General features: G+C 40.3%; 1 protein-coding gene across 4 annotated transcripts in view; it reads right to left on the reverse strand.

Moving 5' to 3' along the window:
- FGF13 (fibroblast growth factor 13) overlaps window positions 1-27,804 on the reverse strand; it is a 266,035-nt gene that overhangs the window by 191,803 nt on the left and 46,428 nt on the right. The window contains exon 1 of one of the 4 annotated variants that reach the window (XM_074915184.1): window positions 11,077-11,154. The exons of the other annotated variants lie outside the window; for them this stretch is intronic. The gene's annotated coding sequence lies outside the window, so the exon portion shown is untranslated. Of the gene's footprint in view, window positions 1-11,076; window positions 11,155-27,804 lie in introns of those variants that run through there. 4 annotated transcript variants of the gene reach the window in all.

Raw genomic sequence — 27,804 nt, forward strand, 5'->3', positions numbered from 1 at the left:
TTCCAGCTCAGCTCTGGCACTGTGCGGATGCTCACTGCTTAGTAAATAGAAAAAAAAAAAATAGGGAAAAAAGAACATGCTGAATTAAAAAAAGATAGAGGCTTTCAATACCCTTTCTTCCAAGTCATTTTAAATAAGGTAATGAAATAAATGAATAACGAAGAGCAAATAGAGGCTTGTGTGATGACTCAACACACCAGGAGTCATGAGGAAAATGCCGAATTCTTGACTACATATTCCATTATAATACAGAGAAGCATATACAGGGAAAAGCATTCACCTTCTAAAATAGGTGTTATCAACAGCCTAGGTAGCATTAATCAACATTCTTATCACTTAGGTACCTACCACTCATATGCAAAGGGAGGGATTTAAGATCTTAACTTTAGGCTTGGAAAAGAAAGAACAAAGTAAGCAAGCTCATTTGCCCTGTGTCTTTCCTTGACAGCTCCAGCTAGAGTCTTAACTTCTTCGGTCAACCTCTATGATGACGGAAGTTTTAGCACCATGCAAATATAGCAGCTCATTTTCCTATGAATATTTGCTCAAATAAATGACTTAATTTGCTTTTGACTGCATTCGTATTTATGTCCTGTGAATCTTGGAGGTGACTGTCACGTTTGCTCAAACAAAGGATTTAAAACAAGCTTGTTGACAGTTTTCTTCTGAAACACTGAATATCTTCATCAGAAACATGGTTATTAAGAGTCCAGCTCAAACAATCAGAAAACTTGCCAGCTACTTACTGTATCATAAACAGCATGGTTCAAACAACTCACTATCCTACAGAAGAGTGTTCTACAGAAACAAACACATACAACATTCAAAATTCTGTTTCAAAATGGAGCAGTTTCAGCACAAAACCCTGTCCGCTCCGGAGCCAAGTTGTCTGTCCAGGTCTCAATCAGCACTCTCAGCACAACATGACTTTCAATACATGCGTAGCATTTCCCACTTTTCAAGAGCTGAATGTAAAAGCACAGCAACACAATCTCATGCAAGAATACAGCTCCCATATGATGTTTCTACATTACCTATCCTACAGCATATACAGCTTCCAAGTACAAGCGGTGCTTCACTCAGCAACTCCGTCACACAAACATTGCTCTAGCAAAACTCTGCCCTCGGCCAGAATTTGGTCCAAGGATGAAAATATTGGAAGTCACATGGAAGATACATACACAGACTTCACGGAGAGACTGCTAAAAAAAGGTATTTTAAGAGGTACATCTGGAAGGTAAGAATAGAGTATCACAGTGCCAAAAATACTTTTCAAAATAGAGCACACTTGTTCTATCCCTTTCTGCTGCCAAGAGGAATCCACGGCACAGGACCGGAGGCAGCAGGGACAGGTGTTTCCTCTAAAAGTAGAATTCATTATTTTGGCCACCTATACAACACGGTTGGCCAATGTGTTCAAATCCAAGTGTGGGTTCCTTCCAACAGCAACATTCAGTCACTGGCAAGCTTCACTGGAAGCTCTGCAGTTGCCTTTCGTGTGATCAGATGAAAAGCTGCTTTCTGAGCTCCTGTTTGCAGTTCTTTTTTTCTTCTAAAATGTGTATGCTTTAAAATTATCTGGAAGACTTACAAATTACTCTCACAAACTCGTTCAGCATGTAAGAATATGGGACTGTAAGGAGATTATAAATATATTTTCTTACAGATGAGTAGTTCAAGCCCAACATTTAAGTGTTGGTATAAAAATACGCGAAACCAAATTGTATGACAGAGCTTGCTTTGTCAAAACACAAATGTTTCATAAAATATGCTGTCTAGCATTGTAAGTAGTAGGTGATATTTTTCAGACAAACTTTTTCAGTGAGACATACCTATTAAAATTGACAAAAAACCCCTCAAAATTTATATTTCAGATTTTAACTGCTGATTTGAAATGGCAACAATTATGAGGTTTATCTAGATTTGTTTAAAAATCTGTCCCAAAATAAAATTTAACAAAAATCGGTTCAGCTATACAAAACTTTTTATTTAAGCCTTCATAACTTCTTAAAATTTCTCTTAGTTGGCAACAGCCCAAAACACACTCGTATCTATCCAGTTCCCCTACCGGCCTTCTCTTCCTCCAATCCTTCTCAGCAGTACACAAACCAAAATATGAACGATTTGTTTGACTCTAATCTAAAGGTCCTACATCTATTAAACATATCAGCAGCTTCTTTAGATTTTAAGTCTCTCTAGTAGCTGTCATCTTTTGGCAGCTGGTGTGAGGAGGAGGAGTTGTTTACTGGAAAGGAAAGCACTCTACCATTCATACGTGGCCATACAAACACACGTGCAGCATCGCTGCAGTTCAGGTAGACTGAGGCAAGATGCAGAGGTAAAATGGCTTAACAGGGCCCGCAGAGATGGGGCAGGAGGAAGGGAGGGTAAAGGGAAACCAGCCAGACTGTACTGAAGACACAGGATGTCTCTTGGCAAGTATTAGGTCGAAACCTGAAGGACTGGGAGATGGTTAGCACCCTCTCCCTGACAGGACGGAGACCCAGGTCTCCAGAAGAGATGCTGTCATCAGGGAATCTGCTGGAGGAAGATAAAAGTGTCTCTCTACGGGGACATTTTCCACCTGGACTCTTGGGCACCAAGGCTGCAGCATGTAAGGACGCAGAGTCACAGGAAGCAAAGACTGCTCTGACACAGCATGCTCAGAAGCAGGGAACCTGATATGCAGGAACTCATGCTCGTTTCTGCCCATTTATCTCTCTCTGCCTTTCTCTAATTTCAGTTTCTCTGTTTGGAGATATTACATCTCAGTTCTTGAGAAGCAGTTTTGATGATTTCAGAGAAATGACAGCAACAGGTACAAAATCTGGACATTTACTCTAAGTAAAGCAGAATTATTTGGTCCCATTGTATCAAATTATGATCAGTTTTACCCCTCTAGAAAAGACTTCACAAATAACCAAAAGACCTGTGAGCACAAATTTTTGAACTCAAGTAGGATATAAGGTATTTAAATTATTTTAAAATGCAGAGGTTTTGATCATCTCTTGCTTTATCAAAGCAAGATGCAAAGCCTTGGATCTATTCAGTTACATCCTGGTCACCCGCAGTAACATGTTTTTATTAACAGAGCAGATATTAGGTGAGATACTCTTGTTCTGCATCAGCCTCAATGTTGCATGGGACCCTGACAGAAAAAAAAAGAAAAAAAAAAGAAAAAGGAAAAAAAAATAAGAGCTTAATCCGAGATACAGATGAGCTTCTTAGTAACTCCTACTATATTTACATGGTTCCTGCAGAGAATCCTTGGATGGACAACTGTTTTATTTACATGGTGCTTAATACTTCGAGTTCTAGCCATTTACCTGAGCAACTAAAGATTTTTAAGCAGAAAGAATCACAAAAGATCAGACATCTTCAGGTGGACAATTACAGATAAAAAGCATGCTAGTGACAGATTCTGTACTGTATTCTCACTCAAAAGTGAGAAGCAGTGTGGATGCTGTGTTTAAAGCTGGCTGTGTTATTAATTATCTCACTGAAGTAAGTTATATTCAAATCCATCTATGACATGACCAGTGGCAAAACCTGAAGAGGATGACATCTGACTCAAATGATATTCACCCTCCAAATAAATCCAAATATTCTCTCTTGATAAATATTGAAGATTTTCTTTTTTTTACAAGGCAAATAACTATGAAAATCAGATAAGCTATGGGTCACATACTAGAAATCAGCAGCTTGCAAAGGTGCTGAGCATCCTTAATACACTTTGCACTGCAAAATTATTCAGGATTTCACTGAATCAGGCTCCACAGTCAATTAAGAATTACCGATTAGAAGAAGATGGTCTAAAACACAATTGCTACCACATACAGAACAATTCCTCCCTTTTTACATGAAGCATTTTACCATTTACAGTAATGTGCATCAGACTCAGCTGTATCCAGTGTCCATTGTAAAACAGTAGTTCAGCCTGTGAGAACTTCACGTATTTTGTCATGATAAGCAGGAACAGGAAGATGATGATGATGATTTTGATGGTCCCTCCTGTCTCCTTTCAAAAATAAGGTAGAAAGTGTGTAAAGTTTTATCCTGTCCAAGTTCAGCGAGGTCCAAAATTGTTCCAGGTGGTGGAAAGCCATCCTCTGCCGTCCCAGGGATGACAAGGGTGACAACTGCACAGACCCAACTGCGATGTTCCACCTCTGAAAGACTCCCGGCGGCCGTGACTGGGACCAAGGTCCCATGCTTCCTCATAGGGTGATGCAATTGTTTATTTTTCCTCCCCCCATCCCAGGAACTCCAGGAACAAAATCCTGACTATAGGTGAAATAGCAGCAAATAAGACAAGTCTCCAAAGGAACCCTTCTTATTTCATTAAAATGCGTTTTATTATGGTAAGTCTACATTCTCCACAAGACGTAATCCTACCTTGTCAGAAAGCTTCTAGTCAGCTCAAAACATTAACACATTTTGCCTCTGAAGCAGCAAGCAGTTGGATATTTCTTATTAGATGACATCCTGAACGCATGCGTAGCCCATCTCTGCTGGCTATTCAAGACTCCTCTTATCTGACTTGTCTGTTCCAGAACCACAGCAGAAGGTTACACTAGCCATGAGCTCGTTCTGATGTTCACATCTAGTTAAAATGAATTATTAAACTGCTGAAATAAAATTAAATAAAAGTTATACAGCAATATTTCTTGCTGGCCCTACAGGCTGCACTCTGTCTTACATTATACAAGCCCATAAAATATTTAAAGTGACCATGTCTACACAATTACACATAATTCAGTTGAGAGGAATATACTGCGAAATGAAATAAATCATGCTGGCATTTGTGTCTATGCAGGACTAATATTAAATATAATTAAAATACTTCATTATTTTTTTTCTAAGAGAAATTACAAGGCTGGCTGCATTTGAACAACAGTAGTTGTTCAACATAGTTGTTTCATAGCTACCTTGTAGACTGAAAACATAGGGGCAAGATCTTGAGCAAGCATTTGGACATTTATAAGTTTATGTCGCATGAAATTCAAAACACCTAAGCTGTGCTATAGCCTCAACACGCTGTTGGGCAATGTGAGCGTGCTGGTGCGCACCTTCAAAACTAAAGCAGTTTGAAGCCTCTGCACTGAAGTCCTCTGAAGAGCTCAATCCAGACAGTGTATTCAGAGACATGGATAGCTTTGATTTCACTACAAACTACATCAAACAGGCATACTGACTTGAAAACACGGGAAGTTGACAGCAACATTTCAAAGACTTCTATTTTTTTATGTGACAGCAAAGAGCAGGCTTCTCTTCACCGACATCTCCCACTTTCTAGGGCAGTGCCTTCTCCGTCAATTATGGATGAGATCAAAATGTGGCCAATATGACACGTGTAACACACAGTTCTCCACGACGAGAGCAGGAATTCACAATTATCATGGATCGACTGATGACCAGAACAGTTGTCAAGAAAGTAACCCAAATTCTCTGTGTGATCTTAGTTTTACTCCCAAGTTGGCAGTCTTTGCAAGATCAATCCTAGAGGCTATATTTTGTGTACAACCAGTTAAGGAACGCAAGTTGAACTGTATGCTATTTGATAAGCAGAGTGTTATGAAAATTTAGAAAGCAATACCAGTTATTTCAACTCCCACTAAGAACGCATGAACATACACAGAAGACAGTTGTTCCATGAGATCATTTCAGAACAATTCAAATTGCTATCAAAATGCTAGAGCTAAGATTTTTTTTTTCACATCATCTTACAATTATTTTCCCAGCCTTTATTTCTTAGGTGTATACTGGTAGCATAAAATTTTTATTCCATAAAGTTTCCATTATTCTACCTTCAGTAGAAAGGCTCTGCTCTCTCAAGAGACTCATAGAGCCTCCTATATTCTACCAAATCACAAGGTAAATTTTCTATTACTACAGAAATTGAAGCATCACTGTGTTTCTTTCTTACACCATACCGTAACACGTATTCCAAATCCTGTGGTTTTCTATTTCCCTTTTCCTTTGACCCATCCAAAAGCACATCACATGCTATATGTGTGGCAGTATAAAAATAGCTAAGAAATGAAACAGATATCACTCAAAACACTCACCTACACGTGCACACACACCCTTTACCATCACATGTACTCCCGGAAAACCTTTGTCTACTTAAAACTACGGTGTCATCCTTAAATTACAAATTGAGAGAATAAGGAAAATTCTAATTTGTCCCTACCTTACAAGATCTCTGATCTCTAGCAAACCCTGCCAGATTTGGAATTCATTTCTTTGGGACAATTCGTTAAGGAGCTCTGGCTGCCAAGCTCCTCCCAAAGAGTCCAAGGTGCCAAGCCCAGAGAATCTGAAAGTCAGCGTATGCTGTTGTGTAACCTGGAAAGACAAGCTCCTGGGGCGGGCACAACACAAACCATTTAGCCCATCACAGGCAAAGAGCAACACTTCAAGTGCCACCTGCAAAACACTTGATAGTTTGTACAGAGAATGGTTCGCAGGTGTTACCTGGTCTCTGCATGAAACACGGCTTGGCAAGCAAGTGAGTGCAAGCTGACACTTCCAGATGGCTTCATAGCAGCCAAAACCACAGAAGACAAAGCTCCACTCAGAGAGAAATAGCATCCAGCCCTTCTGCACGTGGATGAAAGCAATCCTGAGGTTATGGAGCTCCCGAACTCCAATGGGACACCAACTTTGCAACTAAACAACTGGCACGGCAGACTACAAGAAACAGTCTTGTCCTTCTGGTTGTCCCCCCACCTTATATTATCTTATTCATCACTCAATCACATTTCAGTGACCTCCAGACACCCCAAAGCAGGCAGCAGAAGTCTCACCTAGAGCCGCCCTAAGAGCTAGCTGACTCCAGGCTCCACATGAGACAGTCTCCTCAACGCCTCAGTAATACTTTATGCCCTCCCATCATGGGTACAAAGACCAAAATGCAGACAAGGGGTGTCAGGAGCATCTTCACTAATTTCTCTCACAATTCTTTACAGAGGTTAAGTAAAGAACAAGACAGCAAAAAGCACTGCCCTATAGGTCAAGGAAGAGCTGTGTATTCTGGATTTTTCTGCATCTTTGCCCTGCCTTTTGGCTGCCCAGTTGTTTCAAATAACCTCAGGGGTTTGTGTTGTATTATGTTAAAAGAAGCATTTTCCTCTCTGTTCAGATTCTTTTGCATTTAGGAATACTATCATCAGTCAGAGCGATTTTTCATGGACTAACTAGACTGAGGAAATGAATAATGTGTTATTCCTTACACACAGCTTTTCCAAATGGCTTCTTTGCCCAGGGTATGATGCATAGACCCTGTGCTGCCCTCATTGCTGACTGATAGAAATGCATGCTGCAATTTCATATTCCATCCTTTGCTTGCCCAACAAGGGGGAGCTCCTGCACACTAGGTCTGCTGGAAACGCAGGTGGGTGCACTTGTTCCAGCATCTATCATTTATAAGAAGTCACAGCAGTAAAAAAAGGCGACCAGATAGAGTTTTAATGCACTGTGACCCACACTGTACTTGCTATAGCATCATTAACAGTGTTTGAAACACAACTTCCTCATGCCCCAAGCTAGGGTTGTTTTGGTAGATGATGTCCATGACAATTTAAGATTTATTCCCAGCAAAACTCAACTGGAGCACAATGTTAAAAATTCCCTGATCTAGAGCATGAAACTGTCTCAAAGATGTGACACATTACAGACTGTGACTATAAGAAAGGAGAAATCATTTCACAGTTCAGCATGACTCCAGCTGTTTAGCAAACAAGCAATAAATAATACAAATTGGCAATGACTTCATAAAGGTAAAGGAGCAGCTAAAGTTGGACGTGCTGAAGAATGAGGAGAGGCATGTTTTGGATTCAGGAAAAAAAAAAATAAATGATGCTGCAGGGAGTGAAGGGGGCAAGAGATGGTGTGCCAGGAGGTAAGAACTGGGATTGACCAGATCAAGAACACATGGCAAGGACAAATCCAAAAGCATGGCCAGTGGGTTCCCCACTGCTCTGCCAGCTGTGCGAGCCCAGGGTGGCAAGAGCAAATCAGAAGAGCAACATCCTGGTGAAGACCTCAGGGGCTACATATGAATGTAGGTGAATGCAAAATGAGGTCTACTGAGAACACACTAAAAAAAAAAAAAACCAAGAAAGACTTACTCCTTGTAGGTAGCGTGGCAAATTTTCACAGGCTGAGCACAGCTGTACTTATATTATTTGAAAGATCACTGACAACAGGACCCTTGTATTTTCCTCTTATGAAAACACAGCTACTTTATATGTCATGAGGACAGGAAATATAAAGCAAATAAAGACTCACTTTAGCAGATCTTCACACCTGTGCTCTCCCTCTCAGTGGATGCTCCCTTACTCTTGAGGCAACTCTCTGTCACAGCAGATTTGTGGGTTTGGGTCCTAAATGATTCATGAGGAAAGGAAATACGCAGCCCGAGGTGGAAGTGAAGCTCGTCACACAATTTCTTTTCATCTGAAGCTTCCACAATATCTATTTTGCAGAACAAGGATGGTTCAGCTCTATGTTCACAGGTTGAGAGAAGGGTGGGGGAAACAAGACAAAACTTTTCAGCACAATCTCCTGTGGAGTTTGTCCTTCACTTTATTAAAACTGGAAGGTTATTTATAGAAGTTTCACTTCAAGCCCTGTCAAATACTATATTACTCAGGAAGCATCAAAAGTACAACAGCAAAACTGAAATGAACTAAAGTAATCTTCTGAACCATCCTGGCAAAATAGAAAAGAATGGGATGAGCAATGATACCCTTTGGAAGCAAAACAAGGAGAATAAAATTTTAATCCATGTCTTTAGAGTTTATCTTCCATTTTGCATATTTGAGGAAGAAGCTGACATATCTGGCTGTAAGGCACAGACAACACAGCCAGCGATGGTATTTGTAGCTTACAAAACAAAAATGTTTTGCTTACCACTGTTTTGCATCACCAGACAAGTCATATCTGTGACTTGTATACTAGTACATTATCCAAGCATACTTGCAAGTATACTCCCACCCTCACTCTGTCCAAGGAGTTTCTGCACTGCATTTAAATGTTGGAATTAATTTTTCAATCATAAAGGATGATGCAAGAAAAGTAAGAGTATGAAGAAGCAGAAAGGATAATTAGTGAATTTGAGAGGTTTTTGTTGGGTTGTGGTTTTTTTTTTTTTAAATAGTCAACACATGATGACCTTTATTGCTGCTGTCCAGCAGATGCAATGACAATGAACGATCAGGCAACACTGAGCAGCCTGATCAGAAGCAATGGATCATCCCAGTAGCAACACATATATAATGTAGTGTGATGCCTGGCAGCAGTACATTTCAAGTATTTCATTCAGAGAGCTACATAGATAAGAACTCAAACACAGTCCTCAGCTCAATTAACCCCAATATAAACAGAACAAGGAAACAAAAGTGGTCTTTTACATGTATTCTTAGGGCTGCTCCAAGTTACACCACATGCCAATTGCTCAAAAGTAACATGTCTGACAGGAATCAGATCAAAAGGCATGACCAGAAGACAATTTCTAGAAAGGGAAGAGAAATTTTAAGTATCTCCACACCAGAATCTGCAGGTCTTGTCAAATAATAGATTGGGAGGAGAGAGAAATACCCATGATTTTCCTGAAAGAAAACAAAATGTTAACTTTTTAGCTTGGAAAATATCCTCAAATTTTACTGTTCAGGGAAGAGAATCAAGTGAATTATTTCCTGCTACATTAGAGTATTTTTTCACAGCCCTAAGACATTTTGAGTTGAATCAATTCACACTGTATCACATTGCTTTCTTACTGCTATCAACGCATTACTGAACAGCAACAAGTTCAAGCCACCATTATTGCACTTGTCCCAGGCAAGTGAAGCTGTTGCAGTGCAGATACCTTTTCCTCTGACAAAATCATAGGGATTTACCTGGCTTCGGAGCATTACAGAAATAAACATAGGAGCCTTGCAACTCCAAGCCCTTCTCTGAACTGCAGCAAAAAAAAATAAATATCAAACTGATTTGTAAGAATCTTTCTGCTCATCCCATGTACTGAAATAAAAGAATTTCATTTCAGAACTGAGATGTCTTTTTAAATTTTTTAAAGATAAATAGCTAAACTAAACAGTATAAATTTCAAAATAACCTCAGAACCTTTGTTTTCTACACAAAGGAATTTCATCCTACTTATACCTGTTTCCTCAGCTTGCTTTAGGGTGATGGGAAGGCTTGGGTACATTACCAACCCAAGGAGCAAGAGAAAAAGATGCTGCATGACCTTTCTGAAGTAGGCATTGCCCAATCGCTGCATCAGCCTAAACATCAAAGTCTAGTATTTTTCTTCTAAACCTTAGTTCTTAATTTTGGATGAAAGAAACCCAGCTGAAATGCCAGAATCTTCCACCTGATGGAAATTAAAAATTCATTCAGCTCAGCTATCCTCCCTGACTTGTTAGTGCTCCTGATTCCATGCAGACAACTGTTCTCCCCAGAGCATGGTAGAGGGGTGATTTCTCAAACCAGCCTGCAACCTGTACCTGACAGTCCACAGCTGTTGTGGAAAACATGAAAAAGTAAATTCCAGGTAAGAGGTTAATCACAGAGTTACTCTTACTCATAGACTCACTGGAGTCCCTAGCAGCAGTTATATGGAAAAGGCTTTTGACTGATGGACACAAAATTTATCTCAGTTCATTGCAAACCTGCGTAGTGCACAACATTTTCATGAAGACTTCTACAGAAACTTCTTGAACATGTTTTATTTTCTTATGTGTCACCAGAAATGATAAATTCTATCCATACATCTACCAAACAAAACAGGTGGAAAAAAATCCACTACTTTATTATTTTCTTAGTTTTATTTTGCTATCTGTTATGCAGAGTTCAAAAAGGAATATAATTTAAAATTTACTCTTCAGAACCAAGTTTTCATCTTTTTTTCCCCACAGATCCTGTGGGGGGAGGAGGAGGGGAGAGGGAAAAAAAAAAAAAAAGCTTCCCGTCACATAAATAATGAAAAAGATGCTCAAAGACTGAAAATTTCACACACAGCTTTTGAAGTTATTTTTTACTTCTTTATATTTTGTTGCATGCTCTACCTACCTGCTGGTTTTTTTCTTTTAGTAGCTTGACATGTTCTTTTTAAAGAAGATTTTTATAAGAGTCAGAAGAAGGCAATTCAAGAAGTTTTCAGTGATCTTGTCCAAACAGAAGATAGATTATTTTCGTTGAGTATGCAAACTGCAATCCTTTGAACAAAAGGCACTTGACTCACATGATGCCAAATCTTTTCTCAGCTGAGAGCTTACACAATGCAGGCTCCATCCACAATAACACAAGTGTAATAGGGGGAGAAAAAAAAAAAATTTAAATCAATCTCCTCCTTCAGCCATGCTTACCATATAGAAATTATTAGAATTTAGGCATGAAGAAGTGTCATGTTTTGCTGTATTATTTTTCTATGAGAGACAATACCCGAGTCCAGGAGGATGAGGTGACAGAGTGGTGCCTGCATGTGACATGGGCAGGCAGCTCTGCCAGCCAAGGAGGCAAACAAAGCTCTAAGCGTCAGCCCGCATAGAGCTCATTTCCTCAGAGCTCGCTGAATTATCCACAAAAGGGTTACAACACAAAAGCAAATCTCCGGAAAACCATTCAACTGTAATCTTTACAGACATTTCCAGCATCAGCCAGCCAAAAGGCAAGAGATTCACCTTTCTGCTTTGCTTGCCTTTGCTCAGCTCTCCTTTCTACCTGCACCGCTCCTCAAACTACCAGACACAGGAGACTGTTAACCCCTTACCCCTGTGCTGTCCACAACCTAACACAAAACACACATTTGTAACACTTCAGACTCCTGAAGCCGCTCACGGTCATCCTTCACCACGCAGTTTTAGGTACCGAGATGCTAACCACTGTCTCTGTGTGAGGAAGGTGCCCATCAGACCACAGGTCTAAACCGTCTCCCAGAATTTTAGCGCACGCTTCAGATTTAGTGCAGGCACAGATTTTACAGTCTGTGTAAGATGTGCCTAGTGCAAAGTAATGAAACACAATCTGCAGAGAAGGAGTGAACCTTATAGAAAAGGGCTCATTGGAAATAGTCAATATAGCTTGCAAAAGCCAGGAAAAGTCACATTGCAAAGCACTTCTCCTGGCGTTCAAGCCTCCATCCTGTTAAGTTTTATCTTGGCTTTATCTCCTGTGCGTCGACCTCCCAATCCCTTGCTATTTTCTCTTTTAAATTAAATACAAATTAACCATGTTACAATACCCACAAGTGTGCTGAAAAGACCTCCATCAGATAGCACTCCACAGGCCATGCTGCACCCAGAGGTACGCAGTATTAACCGTGCTCCAAGCACACCCACAGTCTCAAAACCAGAAAAATGGTTTGAATCAGCAGTTCTTATGTGTTGGGATTCTAGAGGGCTTTCTGCGAGAGAATGGCCATGTGAGCAATCCTGCGTGAGAACAAGACTCATAAGAGCCTCAGCCAAGCAAGAATGCGATAAGAACGTAACCCTGAATGAGGGGGGAAAAACTTGACGAGACAAACAACCCCTGGAAGGGGTTGGGACAGAAGAGGAAGTTCCACAAGATGGGAAGCCTGGCAAGGCTGATGTGGCACTTTTTATCGAATCCTAAGAAGGTTTAAAGCGCGGGCTAAGTGAACTGTCCAATCTTGAGGACTTGTACTGCATGTTACTCGCGTGTGCGGGAGAACATTATAAAAGGGCTTTCTTAGTTGTAATAAACGGTCATTGCTTGATCACATTGGTTGTGTGCGTGCTCAGCTCTCCCGCACTTATGTTCGGATAAATATGTTTGTGTATTTCATCTGCTTCACAATGTCACATACGAATGCTTTCCTTTTCCTCTGCTTTCTTTAGTCAAAAAGAACACAGGCGTAATTCACAAATGGGGACTCTCAGTGTATTAGCAGTCTGCCTCTGTGGTCTTCCAGTATAAAGAACATGGAAATTAAAGGTTTGAAAACCATATATTTTCTAAGCCAAATGGGTTCCTTTAAGTCACTAATAGCTTTGCAGAAAATTCCCCTGTGATGATGAAGGGGGGTGATATCTTAGAAACGCTGTTCTGAGTTAATTTATGAGTACTGCATGTGGTCAGGCTGTAGAAACGTTTTCCTCATGATTAAACAGAATTACCGGAAGGCTTATTATATGCACATGTTGATTAACTTTAATTGCAGAGCTGTTATGAAACTAGCAGGAAAAAACACAATAGATTGTAGTACCTTCTTGGAAACTCCTCATATCAAGAAAATTCCGGAGAAAAACTTAGGGAAGTAAAGTAGGCATTTGGGATACCAAACTCCTCAGATTAGCCATTCTGCTGAGGCAGCATTCCCATCACTTCAGCAGGATCCTTCCTGCTTCCTAATACAAAATGCTTGGGTCTTCCTCATACAGCCGTAACACAGTGTCATCTTCAAGCAAAAAAATTTACAAGTAGATAACTCGCCTGAGATCCTCCATGAAGGAAACAGCAGTTTCATGGATGGTTTCAAAACCAGAACAGAGGTAACACTGTGTTTCGTTGTGTGGTACCTGCCTACAACTTTCCAGATTATTGACATGAAGCTGCTATTCACACCAAACCACTCCAGCACTCTCATCTCATGATTTTTCAGACACACTGCATAAATCCCAAGTAACGCTTCCCTGTAGCAGTCACAACTGTGAGCATAGCTTCTTTTTTCAGCCTCTGATTTACACTACAGCATCCCTTTAAAATGCCTTCCACACTTTTATGATCTATGAGAACAAGTTTGCTTTTTTTTGCCTTTTTGGTTTTTTTTTTTTTTTTTTTTTTTTTTTTTTTTTTAATAACAGCTCTAACAGCACCAAAGATATGTTACATACAGATAAACACAAAGTCCACCCCCTAGCCCCAAGAGGCCATAAGACCTGAAACATGAAGATTTAAGGGATGTATTCTATTACCAGCTAGTGATGCCTGATCACTGCATTTTAAGGAAGTCCCACAAGTAATAAGCAGTAACGTAAGAGAAACCAACAGAGTCTCTGGCATCATCCATTGCTCATTACTTCTTTATATGTTGACATCATCATCATCATCATATTCACGAAAGATTTGAGCTCAAGTTTATCACTTGGATGGGTGAATAGCCACACGGGGAGGGATTCACATACATTTAAAATGTAATAGCAAATGCAATTTCAAATTGCAGACCTCCATCTTCTGCCTTTCTTTCTTTCAACAGGATTACTGAACATGGTTCATGAGTGCTTTTTAGTTTCAACTTATTCCCACAGCCACATCTCTATCCCTTGTGGCACATACACCCTCAGAGTGCAAAAGATAACTGCTACTGTAAAAGGTTCATCCTATTTGCACTTAAACATATTTCCTAAACCTTTGATAAGAACACACAGAACTCAGAAGAACATCAAGATTTGCTGATTCACTCTGTCACATATCACTGCAAACCAGTGAGTGTTTTACTGAACCCTTTTCAGCTTTTCAAACTGGTTCTTCACCTGGGCAAGTTCAGTCTCTGTGACAACCAGACACTACCTCTTCAGCCGTTCACCTTGGAGGCACGTGTCTTCCATGAGCGTAATCAACCAAGCTCGTGCTAGAGTAGTCCTCCATGCTCCCAATCAACTGCAAAGGAAACAAAGTGCCCTTTGCAGGAAGGGCATGTGACATGTCGCAGAGACACTAATTTATCACAAGTATCTGCTGACTAAATTAGATGAGCTCTAGAGCATGGCTATTAACAGGACCCATTAAATTGCTTTAAGGATCATGAAGTAGACACCTACCTACCCAAAAACAAGCAGAAAAGCAAAATGGCCAAATGCAAAATATTCGTTATTCACCATTTCCCATGTCACAGAGGCACTAATTTATCACATTAGAATCATCCCATTCCTAAGCGGGAAGCAACAGCATTTAGATTTTTGCAGATCATGATGGAAAATTTCTAGAATATAAGGGAGGAAAAGAGCTATTTTGTCTTTTTTGACTCTGAGAGATGGGGAAATGCACCAGACACCTCCTGAGAATTCTGCTGGAGCTCAGGTGGGCTGGGAGGAGGAGGAAGACAGCTACAACCTGTGTTATGTTTTTCTCCACAGTTTTGCTAGGTACAAAGCAAACCAGCATGAATTCAAATTTATTCTTTCAGTCAAATGATGTTGAGATTGGTATTCATGAACCTCCCATGTTCATGATGCCTGAATGACCCACAGAGAATTCACATTTATCAGGTTTAAAATTTTACCTGCCTCTGACTGTAGCCTGAAGCGTGTGAGCTCCACAAGCTGTTCTGTATGCCAGAGGCAGAGACTGCTGACAGCAGTTTTGTGTTACCGCAGGTCATACACGGCTCTCCAGCTTTTACAGAGCTGCCAATGGACCTCCATATTGGCAAAATCCTATAGCCCTCTGCAAAGGGAATACATCCATCAGGTTCTCTTTCCAGACAGGAAAGAGTAAAGAAACCAGAAATACTTTCAAAACTTGGCTAAGCAATTCAAATGTTAAACCCAACCCAAGTATTCTATGACCATGACAGGCTTCACATGGTTCAAATGCTTTTCATATTCAGTTCAGGCACTGGACCCACTTCTCCTTTTAGCTGCAGGTTCCACACCATTTTAATCCAGAAAACTCAAGAGTTAATTCATAGGATTAGACATTTAAGCATGTTGATCCAGCTTTGTGCATTGGCATGAACGGCATTTAAAATTCTATCAGTATCAAAAGTGAAACTTTCAAATAAAGATGCAATGCATTCAATCCTTTGATTTCTCACTGAAAAATCATGATGCATTCACTAGAGATTAAAACAACAGAGTCAACTTAATTTCTCTTTCCTAATTTTAACATCTGAAGTCATAACTTGTTAAAAATCACGGCGGCGGGTCCCAGTTACTATCGCATCTGAATTGTTGCCGAGAGCAGGATCCAACAGCAGAAATCATACTTGGTTGCTTTGAAAGGCCACGCTCCTCAGCTCAATTCTGTCCGGTGGATACTTCCTGAAACACCTCCTGCTTTCCCATGCTAACCATCACTGCACTTGGCAGCCACCTGCACCAGAATCCCTTTGGGTGGTAGTACAATGAACCTGGCACAGCAGTGCCTGGGCAGTGGCAAGGGACAGGCAGCTTGAGAGCTCCTTGGCAGAGCTGGAGGGCAGCTTTCCCTGTGGGAGGGACAAGGCATGCTGGCAAATATGCTGCAATAGGGATAAAAAGATAATTAAATCCACCCTGGCAGAGGCAGAGCTGGAGGTACAGGTACCTGACCACTGTGGCAGAAACTGCTGCTGGAAATAGCTGTCCACTAACCACTTCCTTGGGGAGCACAGCAGGAGAAGAGGAAGAAAAAGTAGGAGTTAGCATAGCAGACTGCTCTGAAGGCAGATGTTTATTCCAGACTGTCTCTGCATACATAAAACAGGCACAGTAGAAAAGGTTTTTGTTTGGTTAACACACTAAAAAGCGGATGTTTTTATTATTTGAGATTTTACGATGTTAATCCTGCAAGAATGGCTGGAGTGGAGCTATTTATCATCTGGCACTCTGTACTTTGTTTCCACAGAAGGAAATGAAAAAGGCCAGGAAGGTTCAGCCAATTTGTCTTTTAATACTCTTTATTGGCTCATTAATGATTAATTCTTTTTAACACTCTGCCCTAGATCCTAAATTCACAATGGTTCAATGTCGATGAAAGATTTCAAATCCCCATCTCTCCTCCCTCTTCTCTTCTGCTTCCTGAGCCTGCGTAAAAAAATATCTGCCACTGCTCAGCATGCTGCTGTCAGAGGAAATCATCCAGGACAGAAAAACATCTTTGGAAGATTAAGTGGTGCAAAAGATGAAACAAGCAGAGATCACAACCCAACCCAGTCCTGAAGAGCCACAAACAGTAAAGGACCTGCTCAATAATGACAATAGCTGCCACCACTTAGCCACAAAGTCTACAACTTATTTATGCCTAGCACTGCACTACTGCAGTACTGCTGCATTCAACTCTCTTTTGTTATTGAACTCTTCCTTTCGAAGGAGCATGGATTTATTTCTTCAGCATATTATTGAAAGCAAAAATTATTACTGTTCCACAATCAGAAATCAAAGAAAAGTAATTTCTAATGTCATGTAACAAAACCATTATTCATTTTAACATTTCCTTTGGATTAAAGAAAACTACAGCCCTGATCACAGTGGTCTTTAGAAGTCCCACAGCAATTTATTAACAATGCATTTGTCAATACACTGTCCTATACGCCACAATATGCATAAGAATATTCTGCCTACATCAAGTTTCTTCCAGGATTTCAGTTAATCTCTTCACAGTCTTTCCTGAAGCTGTAAAAGAATCAGATGAATAAGAGTCTTGGATCCTTTTCCTATCACAACTAGCAACACACTATTTGTGGCCAATTCACTTACCCATTTTGCATCTCGCTTCTGTTTACAGGTAAGGAAGAAAATAACCACCTTCACAGTGCACTTTGAGATCTCTAGAGGAACGATGCCATTTCTGTTCAGTATTTTTACTGATCTGCTTACGTGCTGCTACTAGCTGTTGCAGTTCAAAGCAAAGGTGACTGCATTTCAGTGATCCTGGATGAAAAGCATGATATAAATATCAGTCTTACTATTAAATTCATTAAGTAGGCCCACAGAAATCAAGTCATAAAATTAACTGGATGAACTAATAGCAGTGTATCATTAAATAATCATCATGTCACATGTAACACAGTGCTTACCATGGAGAGAGAAATGGAGCACCCGTAGTAAGCCTGTTTGAGTAATACCACCTGCAGATACATTTTCGTTGTTCAGCACATTTTTGCTCATACAGCTACAGAGCAAGAGTACGCCATGGATTCAGCAAACACAGAATTAGTAGTAATCAGAAGGTAGAGGAGAATCAGCATAAAGACTGATTTCTAACAGATGGATACATTAGCACATAACTCATTTACTCAAATTGGCTGATATGACAGAATTTTAAAACTACTGTATACAAGTGATATTAATGAAGATAATCTGGAACTGAAATCACAGGTGCGTAAATTTTAAAACGTCTCCTGGATAATAGGATATAATGCCTCTGCCTGTTGGTCACCTGCTCCAATGCAGTTTACACCTGCAGCGCTGTACACCTTTGTCCATAATGCCTTCAGTGGCCGACACAAATGGAGATAAACTAAAATGAGAAAGAGGATCTCCCCAGAACACCCCTGCTAACAAGGATGTCTATCAGAAACTCAGGATGGAGGTCAGGGACTCTGCTGAAAAAAGGAACTGGATTATCCTCCCGCCCTTACTCTGCTAATAAGGATGTGGGCAGTGGCAGCCTGCATTGTCCTGCCAGTACTGTCGGAACTTCAAGAGAAACTTTAGCTGCTTAGACTGTCAATTCAGGTACTTCCAAATCCAAAAATTATGTTTAAAAAGAGACTTGCAAGAATGAGGCAGTACACTGTAGCATCTTCATACAGGTGCAAGTACCTGTGCCTTCTGTCAACAGCCACTTTGTAGTGATCCTTATTGTTTTGGTATTAGTTCTGTATTTTGAAACAGAGATCTGCTAGTCAGATTTCATTAAACAATATGCAATCTTAATCAAAGGTCATTACCATCATTACCAATAATTACCCAATTTGAAGCTTCGAATTTTACAGATAAGGCATTAACGAGAAAAAAATTATTTATGCCTGTAATAGATTCTTTTTACAGACATGGCTAGATTTCAACAGCTTTAGATTCAGTGAAGTTAATGTATAGAAGCAAAAGGGAAATATCAAATCAAACGTTTTACACATCTCATTCATTAGCATAAATAACCTTATAACATCTCCAATATATGCAGAAGCTTTAGTGAATGCATATTTACCTCTAAGTACACTTGACAAGACTGTAGCTCTACCATTAATCCCAAATAAGAGAATCATATGCAAACATCTAAATTTCCAGGCAATGCAATTAACCCAGGTGATATGTTCATCTCAACCATATAGCAGCTTTTTTAAAATTTAAAATCAAACCTACAAAACAAAAACAAACCCCAAAGAACTTCAGTTCCCTAGATAGACTAATATTTTTGGCCTAAGGACACGGATACCACCACTCTACAGTTTACTCAGAAAGCTAAAACCTTGGGTGCCACAGCCAGGAAGGTTACTCTTAACCTTCATGGAGATCCTTGAGGAGATTTAACACTTGAGGAGCTGGTTGGTCTCTAGCCAGGTGTCTGAATGTCATTAATTAGCACATTACCTAGTCAGGACTGCTAAAAATACATTTGCCACGATGACATGCTGAGTAGTCTGCACTCAGCCACATTAGTTCAAACAGTTTCCCACTGTCATTAACCGTAAGCAAATCTGTGCACGAAGAAAAAAACCCACAACACTGCAAAATCTTTTTGTATCTCCGTCATCACACTGACAATCAACACCGTTGGAAATGCCTCTAGAGCTTAACAGCCCCCAACAATTCATCACTAATTCTGCCTTTTCATTCCCTTCATCTTATCATGTTGATTGCTCTCAAACTGGAAAGGTTGGAAACTCTGATCAAAATTACTGGGTCTAACCAACCCGGTGGGGGTTCAGGGTGCCCTGTGGCCTCTCTGCCTGGGACCTGTCCAGATCCACCCCCCGAGACCAGAGGCAGGGCTGCTCCACGCCAGATCTTATGCAGTAAGAGCTCTTTAAAGCCTTAGGTCACGCTTTTCTTTCCATTCTCACCACTACAGACATGGACTTTCAAGGCTGTAGCACAGCACACTCAAAGAAAAACTTTATCAGCATTCATAGATATACCAAACACCAGGCTTTATTGCTTCTCAAAAAGCAGCAGACATTAATTTCTTTAACATTATGGATTATAACAAGTTTTTTGGAAATCTGCTTTGTCTGATAAAGCATGTCATTCCCTACAGAAGCAGATAGAGCCTTACACTGCTTTGTTTGCATTTTAAACTTCTCAGTCAGTTGAGTGTGTGGGAGGGTGTTGTGTCTTTTTTTGTTTTAAGGTACAGTCTTCCTTTTTATGAGTGCATAAGAAATGTATTCAAAGGCCTCTGACAAGGACATGATAAGCTTTCGTTGCTCCCTGTACCTTACTTTCCCCAACATCTTCATGGCTAATAGAGATGTTAAGTATTATTATATGTTGCTGTAGCTACAGGCCAGTTCTGAAGGCACTTTTGTAATCTCTGGTGTTAGGCTGGGGTATTTTTTGTTGGTTTTGTTGGGTTGTTTTTTGTTTGTTTAAGTAACAGCATTATGTCATTTTTATCATGTGTAATGCTTTCAAGAGCATCCATTTCTCTTTTACTAAGCATTCCAAGGGCATAAAAGACCAGCTTTCCCTTCAAGTCACTTCACTTAGGCCTTTCTACTTAACAGTTCACAGACTGCCTTGGAGATACAGAAGGCATGAAAATCCTGAAGGAGAGATGCCCCGAGAACATCACCCTGTCAGGTTTACTGCTGTGTGTTGATCACCATGGGTGCTGTGAAATCCAGAAGATCCCCATGGACCTCACAGCCCTTGTAATCTGCTCCTCAGCAACCACACACAATATGAAGTACATACAAACATCCTGCAGTTTCTGTTCACATTAATCTTTTCATCAAACTTTTCCCAAACTTCTTGCACTACCAGCCCCTGGGAGTGGCCAACTGCAGGAGTCGACAGATTTGTTTTGGCAATTACCAGCACGAGGTGCCCAGGGAAGGCAATGCCAGCAGCAGCTCCTAGTTGTAGGCAAGGCTTCAAATTGCTCTGAAGTGGTTTGAGTGCCACAACTGCACTCCTGCTTGCTCCATTCCTGATCACGCACACAGAAGTCCCAAAGGCCCCAGTTCCACAACAACAAAAAAAAACCCAAACAAAAAAACAACAACAACAACAAAATTCTGCCCTCTGTTATTTTAAGCAAGTGCGTAGTCCAGTTGACTTCAGAGGACCTACCCACATGCTAAGCTGGACATATGTTTAAATACTTCCCTGAATTAATGCCAGATACTACCTCACTCACACCAAGCCCTCTGCTCTCCTCCCATGCCCTCCCACACTCCATCTCCTCCTGACATGCTCCAAGCCTGCACTGACAGGGTTCTCCTGCACACGGGGGTAAGGTTGTCCCCATGGATCATGCTCAGGAAAATTGCAAGATCCTGGTCCAAGGGCTCACACAACCCGAAACATGCCCAACTGATCTTGTAGCTACAGCCTCCTCACACTTCCAGGCTAGAAACAAAGATCTGAATTTCTTCTTGCGTTTGCCAAACATGGCATTTCCTCCTATAGCATCTTTTCCGCCAAAAGCAAACACCTGAATATTAGGCTGGCACAAACACACCTGCTAAAACAGTTTCATGTAGGTCAGCTCAAGAAACACTCTTTCAGTTAACTCTCACTTGGCTAGAGTAGCATGAACACCTGTAATATGTAGGATCAGACCCTGCTCTCACGCCACAGGAATTCAGGAGTAACAGGACTGAAATAATCTGGTCCACAGAGATAGTGGCAGAATTCATAATTATGTCAGTGTATTTATGCCAGCTGCATATAAAGACACACAATCCCCGTATTTTTTTAAAAAAAAGTCAGTAAACCGTACACTATATAGACTCTCTGAAGAGAAATCTATGCCTCACTTTGTTTGGATTCGTTATCCACTTCCCTTACGTATTCTGAGGAGCTGAGAAGGCACCCAAGATAAATATCTTGTAATCATCTGATATCTTCATGTGACCTCCTCTCTGCAATTTGCATTGGCTTTGAGTTTCCAGATGAAGACATCGAACGAAATAGTGCTAGGATTAATTTTAGCCTCCTCCTCAAGATGACTTGCCGATATCAGAATATGGCTATAATACTTGACAGAGCAAGAATTTTCCTTGCCAACACAATCTCTTCCAGGTTTCTCAGGACTGAAATAAGTGTGCAAAACCAATTCCAAGCAAAGAAGTGTTGTGAGCTTCGGGAGCAGAGAAAGAATTAAAATAGCATCATTCTTCCCAGTTTGCAAATCAGGATACACAGCATGCACCTGCAAGGTAGCCCGCTCAATACAAATCTGAACACGGCAGCAGCTCCTTTAAATGATACATTCACCAAGGCTTGTCAAAAGATGGTATGTATCAACATACACAGTTTTGGTATGTTGATAGAACAAATTTCTCTAGTTTTTAACTTCCAAGTACCTGCAGTAATAGACTAACTGCAGGAAGCCTTAGTACCACAAAGAACAAAGGCATTTTTACAGCGATGGCCTTGCATCCTTCAGTCCAAAGCACAACAAGCTCCCCTTACAGAGCTGCACATCAGTCGATCCATTTTAGCATATACCCCACAGGAGAGTTAATACAGCTTCAAGACTTTATTACCTTGATTTTTCAGAGACGTTTGATGAGTACAGCTCTAGAGAAAGCATTCAAGCCTTTCTGAATCTCCACCATACAGAAAAAGAGCCCAGTTCTGTCCTCTCATACATTATCAGCCTGCCTGTAGCCCCTGAACATGCTCACTTTCAGTTATAGTCATGCGACTCAAAAATGAGTTCACGCTTCGATAACTTTCAGTGCCCTTGTCAGCCAAAATACTATCAGGTGTGTATGTAAAGACCTTTTCTTTCGGACAATTGTCAGAGCGAAACAAAATCTACTGTGGTAGCACAGTTATGCTATTCTGGCGGTTTAATGAAAAACTGAAGGAGTGAAAAGCACTGTACACCAAGGTTTTGAGACAAGAGCTAAGTTGGGGATGAGGACATTTCTGAGAGCATCCAAACTGCACTGAGAAGGAGTCTGAAAACTGTAACTGCCACCGAGCTGAGACTGAGGGGTTTGGTATGTGCCGAAGTCCTTGCCTCAGCTCCCAAGGAAGAGAGTGGATGCTCTGGTAGCAGGAGTGAGACTGTTCATTCTAAATCGACACGGCAGTCTGACCTTTTCCTGTCTGCTGCAAACCAACCCACCAGGAAAACTCTTGCAACTTTTCCTCTCTACCACGGAAATATCAATTAATTTACTTGTGTCCAATGTGCATACAAAAAAGTGGCAGCATTGTCTCCATTTCCACAGGCATATTGCCTTGAAAGTTCTGTGTGGGAAGAATTTTTATACACTTTGGGGGGATTTCTAAGTATTTGAGCACCCAGTAAGAGCTATTGACTTGAACGTTGTGTGGAAAAATCAAGACATATTTACTGTGCATACCAAGACATATTTACAAGCAGGTAAACTCAAAGGTGTGTACATATTTCTGTTCAGAAAATCCCAGGGAAAAATACTGAATAGTGCCTGAAAAAAACCTCGAACTACTCAATCATGTTCTAATATTCAGATCATTAATAAATTACACTGATATATTTTGCATGAACTACACCATAAATGAATTACTGTGAAAGCTAATGCAGATCATGGCTATGTTTGTTACATGAACTTTCTCATGCTGTGGATAACTGCTTGACTCTACCAGGACATGACTGCTGGCTTGTAAGTGGACTTCAGGGGATTATTTTTTGAACTACTATGGTCTAATGAGACTTTCCAACACAGTCAACATTTTTCAGCACTTGAAAGCAAATGAAGAGGGATGAAACCTGGGGCAGAAAGGTACGGGAGCAGAAAAACATCCCAGCTCAATACAAGCAGAACAAAATGCTGCCTTACTAACAGCATGAAGAAGAAAAAGGTAGCTGATGAAATCAGCAGATGAATTCAAAAAACAAGTATGTCAATGGCCTGGGAAGCCTTGGCACAAGGATACCTGTCCTGGAAAGCTGTGGAAGGGATGTGGAAAATGAAGAAATGGAGGACAAAGGAAATGTGAGTCAGCCTCATGGGCAGAGATGAACAAGACTGCTGGAGAGCATGAAAGGCAGCGCGGCGAGGAGATGAAAACGCTGTCACAACCAAAACCAGCAGAAATTGGCAACTTGAGCACATGTGAAGAGCAAAACAAATAGCATTGCCCTAAAAATGTCATGTTTGGGCTGGCAGGAACCCTGAGGAGGTCAGGGGCTTTCTTGGGGGTATTTTTGCTCACCAGCTCATGGGAGCTGGGGCTGCCCGGTGCCACAGCTCCTCAAGCAGCCTCAAAGGTGCCACAGTGGCATCTCACACCCCTGCTGGTGCCAAACCCCTGACAGCAGACGTCACCACTGCCCCATCAGCCCAGGGACCCCTCACCAGGTCCCAGCCGTGGGAGGGGGTGAGCAGCAGGCGCTGTGAGGGGTTAGAGGCACGGCTGTAATCACAGCCAGGCTCACCAGCAGCTTCGCCCCTTCCCACGGAGCCGGGGAAGCTGCATACTGTAAGGGACGGCCGTGACATTTTAGGCCTGACCGAAGACCTTGACTGTAATCCTAGACTTTTACAGTCAGCAGCACTTGTCTTCAGAAGCGCCGGGATTCCATCCCTGACATTCAGATGGCCCTGGTGCCCGCAGCCCACCTCCCGGGAACAGCCACCTCTGCAGCAGGAACCACACTGGTGATTCTTCAGAGGAAACACCCAAAAATCCCAACACTCCAGACTAAAAGGAGAACATACCTACTTAAAGGCTGCTACAAACGTGGTTTGGTGGGGTTTTTTTGTTTATTTTTTGAAAAACACACAGATATAATACCTAAAGTTTTTTAGAAAGTATTTTAAGAATTGAAAACAAAGCCAGAGAGCTGTGGACGATCTTTGGAAACCTTCAAAAAAATTAAAGTGGGCACTAGTTTGTCTTTCTTGTGAAGTAAAGGATTTGGTATATTTATGGACTGAGAAAAAAATAAAGTGGTGGTTTAAGCAACTATAATCTGTCCCGATACAAAGAATTTGTGAAATGGTAAAAAGAAATAAGGGGAAAGGTTGGAATCTCCTCGTTTTAGACAGACACCAAATAAAGGCAGACAAGGAGTTCTTGAGTGAGGGGAATGTTAGTCCAATTGCTACATGAAAGCACTTTTGTATATGCTGATGACTTCGCTTTGTCTATGGGACACAGTCTTGAAAATCTCCAAAAGAAAAAGAAACCCAGGATTTATGAGAAGCCATTAAGAATTTAAGCTGCAATATATTAACAGATGAATACTGGCATATCAATAATGATTGCATAGTTTGTTTCAGTGCATTAAAGAATACAAATTAACATAGTTAATAAAACAAGCTAATACTCCCTCTTATATTTATGCCTCGTATTTGGAAAAAGAGAAGTTATGAAGGTTAAAGAATTTACCAAATGAAATGAGAAAAATATGCTTCAGCTCTCCTACAAAAGTAAAACTGTCAAGCTATTATTTCTCTAACCAATTAATCACATCAGGAGAACACCACATGAGCTTTTAAGAGTTTTCAGCACTACAGACTGAATACAAAATTCAATTAACTCTCCTGAGTTTCTGGTAGTAGGGTAGGAGTTATGATTTTGCACAGCATGGTGTAATTCTGTCCTATTATTATATACACACTCTTTTTTGGAAAAACTAAACTATCAGCTTTTATGACATCCACTTTCTATTATTCCTTTCAAGTTATTTAATCTCTCCTAAAGTTAGTTCTACACGGAAGAACTTAAATTAAAAGGAACTGTCAGACCTATAAATCATACCTTGCTTTACATACCCCCTCATCAGAAGTCACAAGTCTACTACTTAATTTCCAATCAATTAATTACTAGTGAAATCCATTATGACAAAGCGCGCACAGAATAAATGTGAAAACTAAAATCTGAGTTAAATCTTAGTAAGAGCTGTCACCTAAGTAGTATTTGTCTGAATTTTCCTGCAAATTTCTACAAATACTGTAATTTAAGCTTTTAAAAACCACTTTTTTCAAAATAAAAATGACAAAACTATTCAGCTGACTTTTCTTACTATGCTCAGCAATTCCATAATTCTGAAAAAAATTAATTTCTATAGTCATAAAACTACGTAGTGCAAAGCAGATAATATACCTACTCAAAATTTCCAAGATTTTTCTAATCTTTAAGTGTCCTGCCTTTTAAAACAATTCTCAGGAAAGCATGTGCAGAATTCCACCATAAACAATTAGAGAGGAAAAAACCAAATTAAAATATTGCAATATCGACAGAATATAAATACAGACATCTCACAGAATTAGACTGATTCAGTTAGAGAATAAAAACTTACTAAAAATGCCCAATTCACTTCAACTTTTACTTACTGAATGTTTGAAAACATTTTGTCATAAGCAATACACAGACCAAGAATTCATCATGCAACTTCAATTAATAACTTTGAATGTATAACATTTTTTCCCGCAAGCAGTTTATTTTCTCAGTGCATAAATAAAACCTACTTTTACCATGCATGCAATTATTTGTTCAGTTTTTATCTCATCTCTGAATAAAGGCACACAAAGAAGGGAGAGAATTTTCATTATAAAACCAACTTGTTACTGGTGCCAATCCAGAAACACCTTTTCAAAATCTCAAAGAATTTTAAACATCACTTAATTGGACCTACAAACAAATAGTTATTGATTTTAATTGGATCGCCCATAGAATCTCTCTGAAACCTTTTCTTCTTCTATGTTTACCTGCTCCCAGACAAGTTAAAATAAGATGTGTATGTTTATTATTGGGTAATTAAATTAAGCCTAAAAAATACCATCTGTGATCAAGCATTCTATAATTAACATATGTTTACAGATATGGTGTCTTCAAAATTAACTACACTCTAATCTCAATAAATGTGAATTTTGATCTTTTTATTAAGTAATCTATTGAACACATTTTCCAGGCTCTTGACAAAAGGTCATTTCATTAGCAGCGAACTCTGGCTGTACGAACACTTGACACTGTTTTGAACTGCTCCAGTTACTTGCTAAATACCAGCTCCAAGCCTTAGAAAAAAAACAAGGCACTGTTTGTCTAAATAGTTTTTCAGTAAATAGACTCTTCCTCCTCCAAAAGCTTTTTACATTTTTCTGTCCTGTGAAAACTATGTGCCACGAGCTCAGGATGAAATGACGACTATATTGTCACATTGATACACAGCAAAACGGAGCAAGCAGCTGAACTGTGCCACTTCATTTAACCTTATGCATTACAGGAAACCTTACACAATGACAAAACAGTCTCTAAACGCAAGTATTGAGTCTATTATAATATGACACAACTGTATCCCAGTTTCTCGTAGACTGACAGAAGGACCACCAATATACCTACACGCATGTGGAAAAACAACCGTGTTGGCCATTGCAGAAACTCAGGCAAGGCACCAGTGGGGACACAGCCTGTGCCTGGGAGGCTCCTTTCCCCTCAGATGAAGTAGTCTTTCTTTGATGATATACGCTAGGCATCTACAAGAACCTTGGCTGTCCTACTAATGATGTTTCAAGATGTGCTTCAAAGCATACTTTCCCCACTTGTTTAATTTGCATAGGCAGCACCCTTATTTATATATATAACCCTTGTTTATATATATATAACCAATGAATCTCCAACGCACAGCTTTCCAATCTCCTTTTTAATCGGACACCTCCCTTGACGAGAAGGCAGCCACACATTTCATGGAACAGCTGTGCTTATACCATACCCACTCCTGTACTTCTCCTGTCCTGTCGTGGACAAACTAGTGGCAGTTTCTAAACTGTCTCTGCTGCTTGTTAAAAGCACAAGCCTCAGAACCACCCTGACAGGCTGTATAGTCCCTGTTCTGTACTGATTTAAGATAACTTTTTTTAATCACAGTTGGCACAAACAGGATTAACGGGAGCCCTATCTACCAAAGAAAGGACTAAATCCAGAGAGGTCTCCAAGATACACGCTTTTAAAAAAGCAAATCATT

The sequence above is a fragment of the Athene noctua genome, chromosome 11, assembly GCF_965140245.1.
Source record: "Athene noctua chromosome 11, bAthNoc1.hap1.1, whole genome shotgun sequence".
Lineage (NCBI taxonomy): Eukaryota > Metazoa > Chordata > Aves > Strigiformes > Strigidae > Athene > Athene noctua.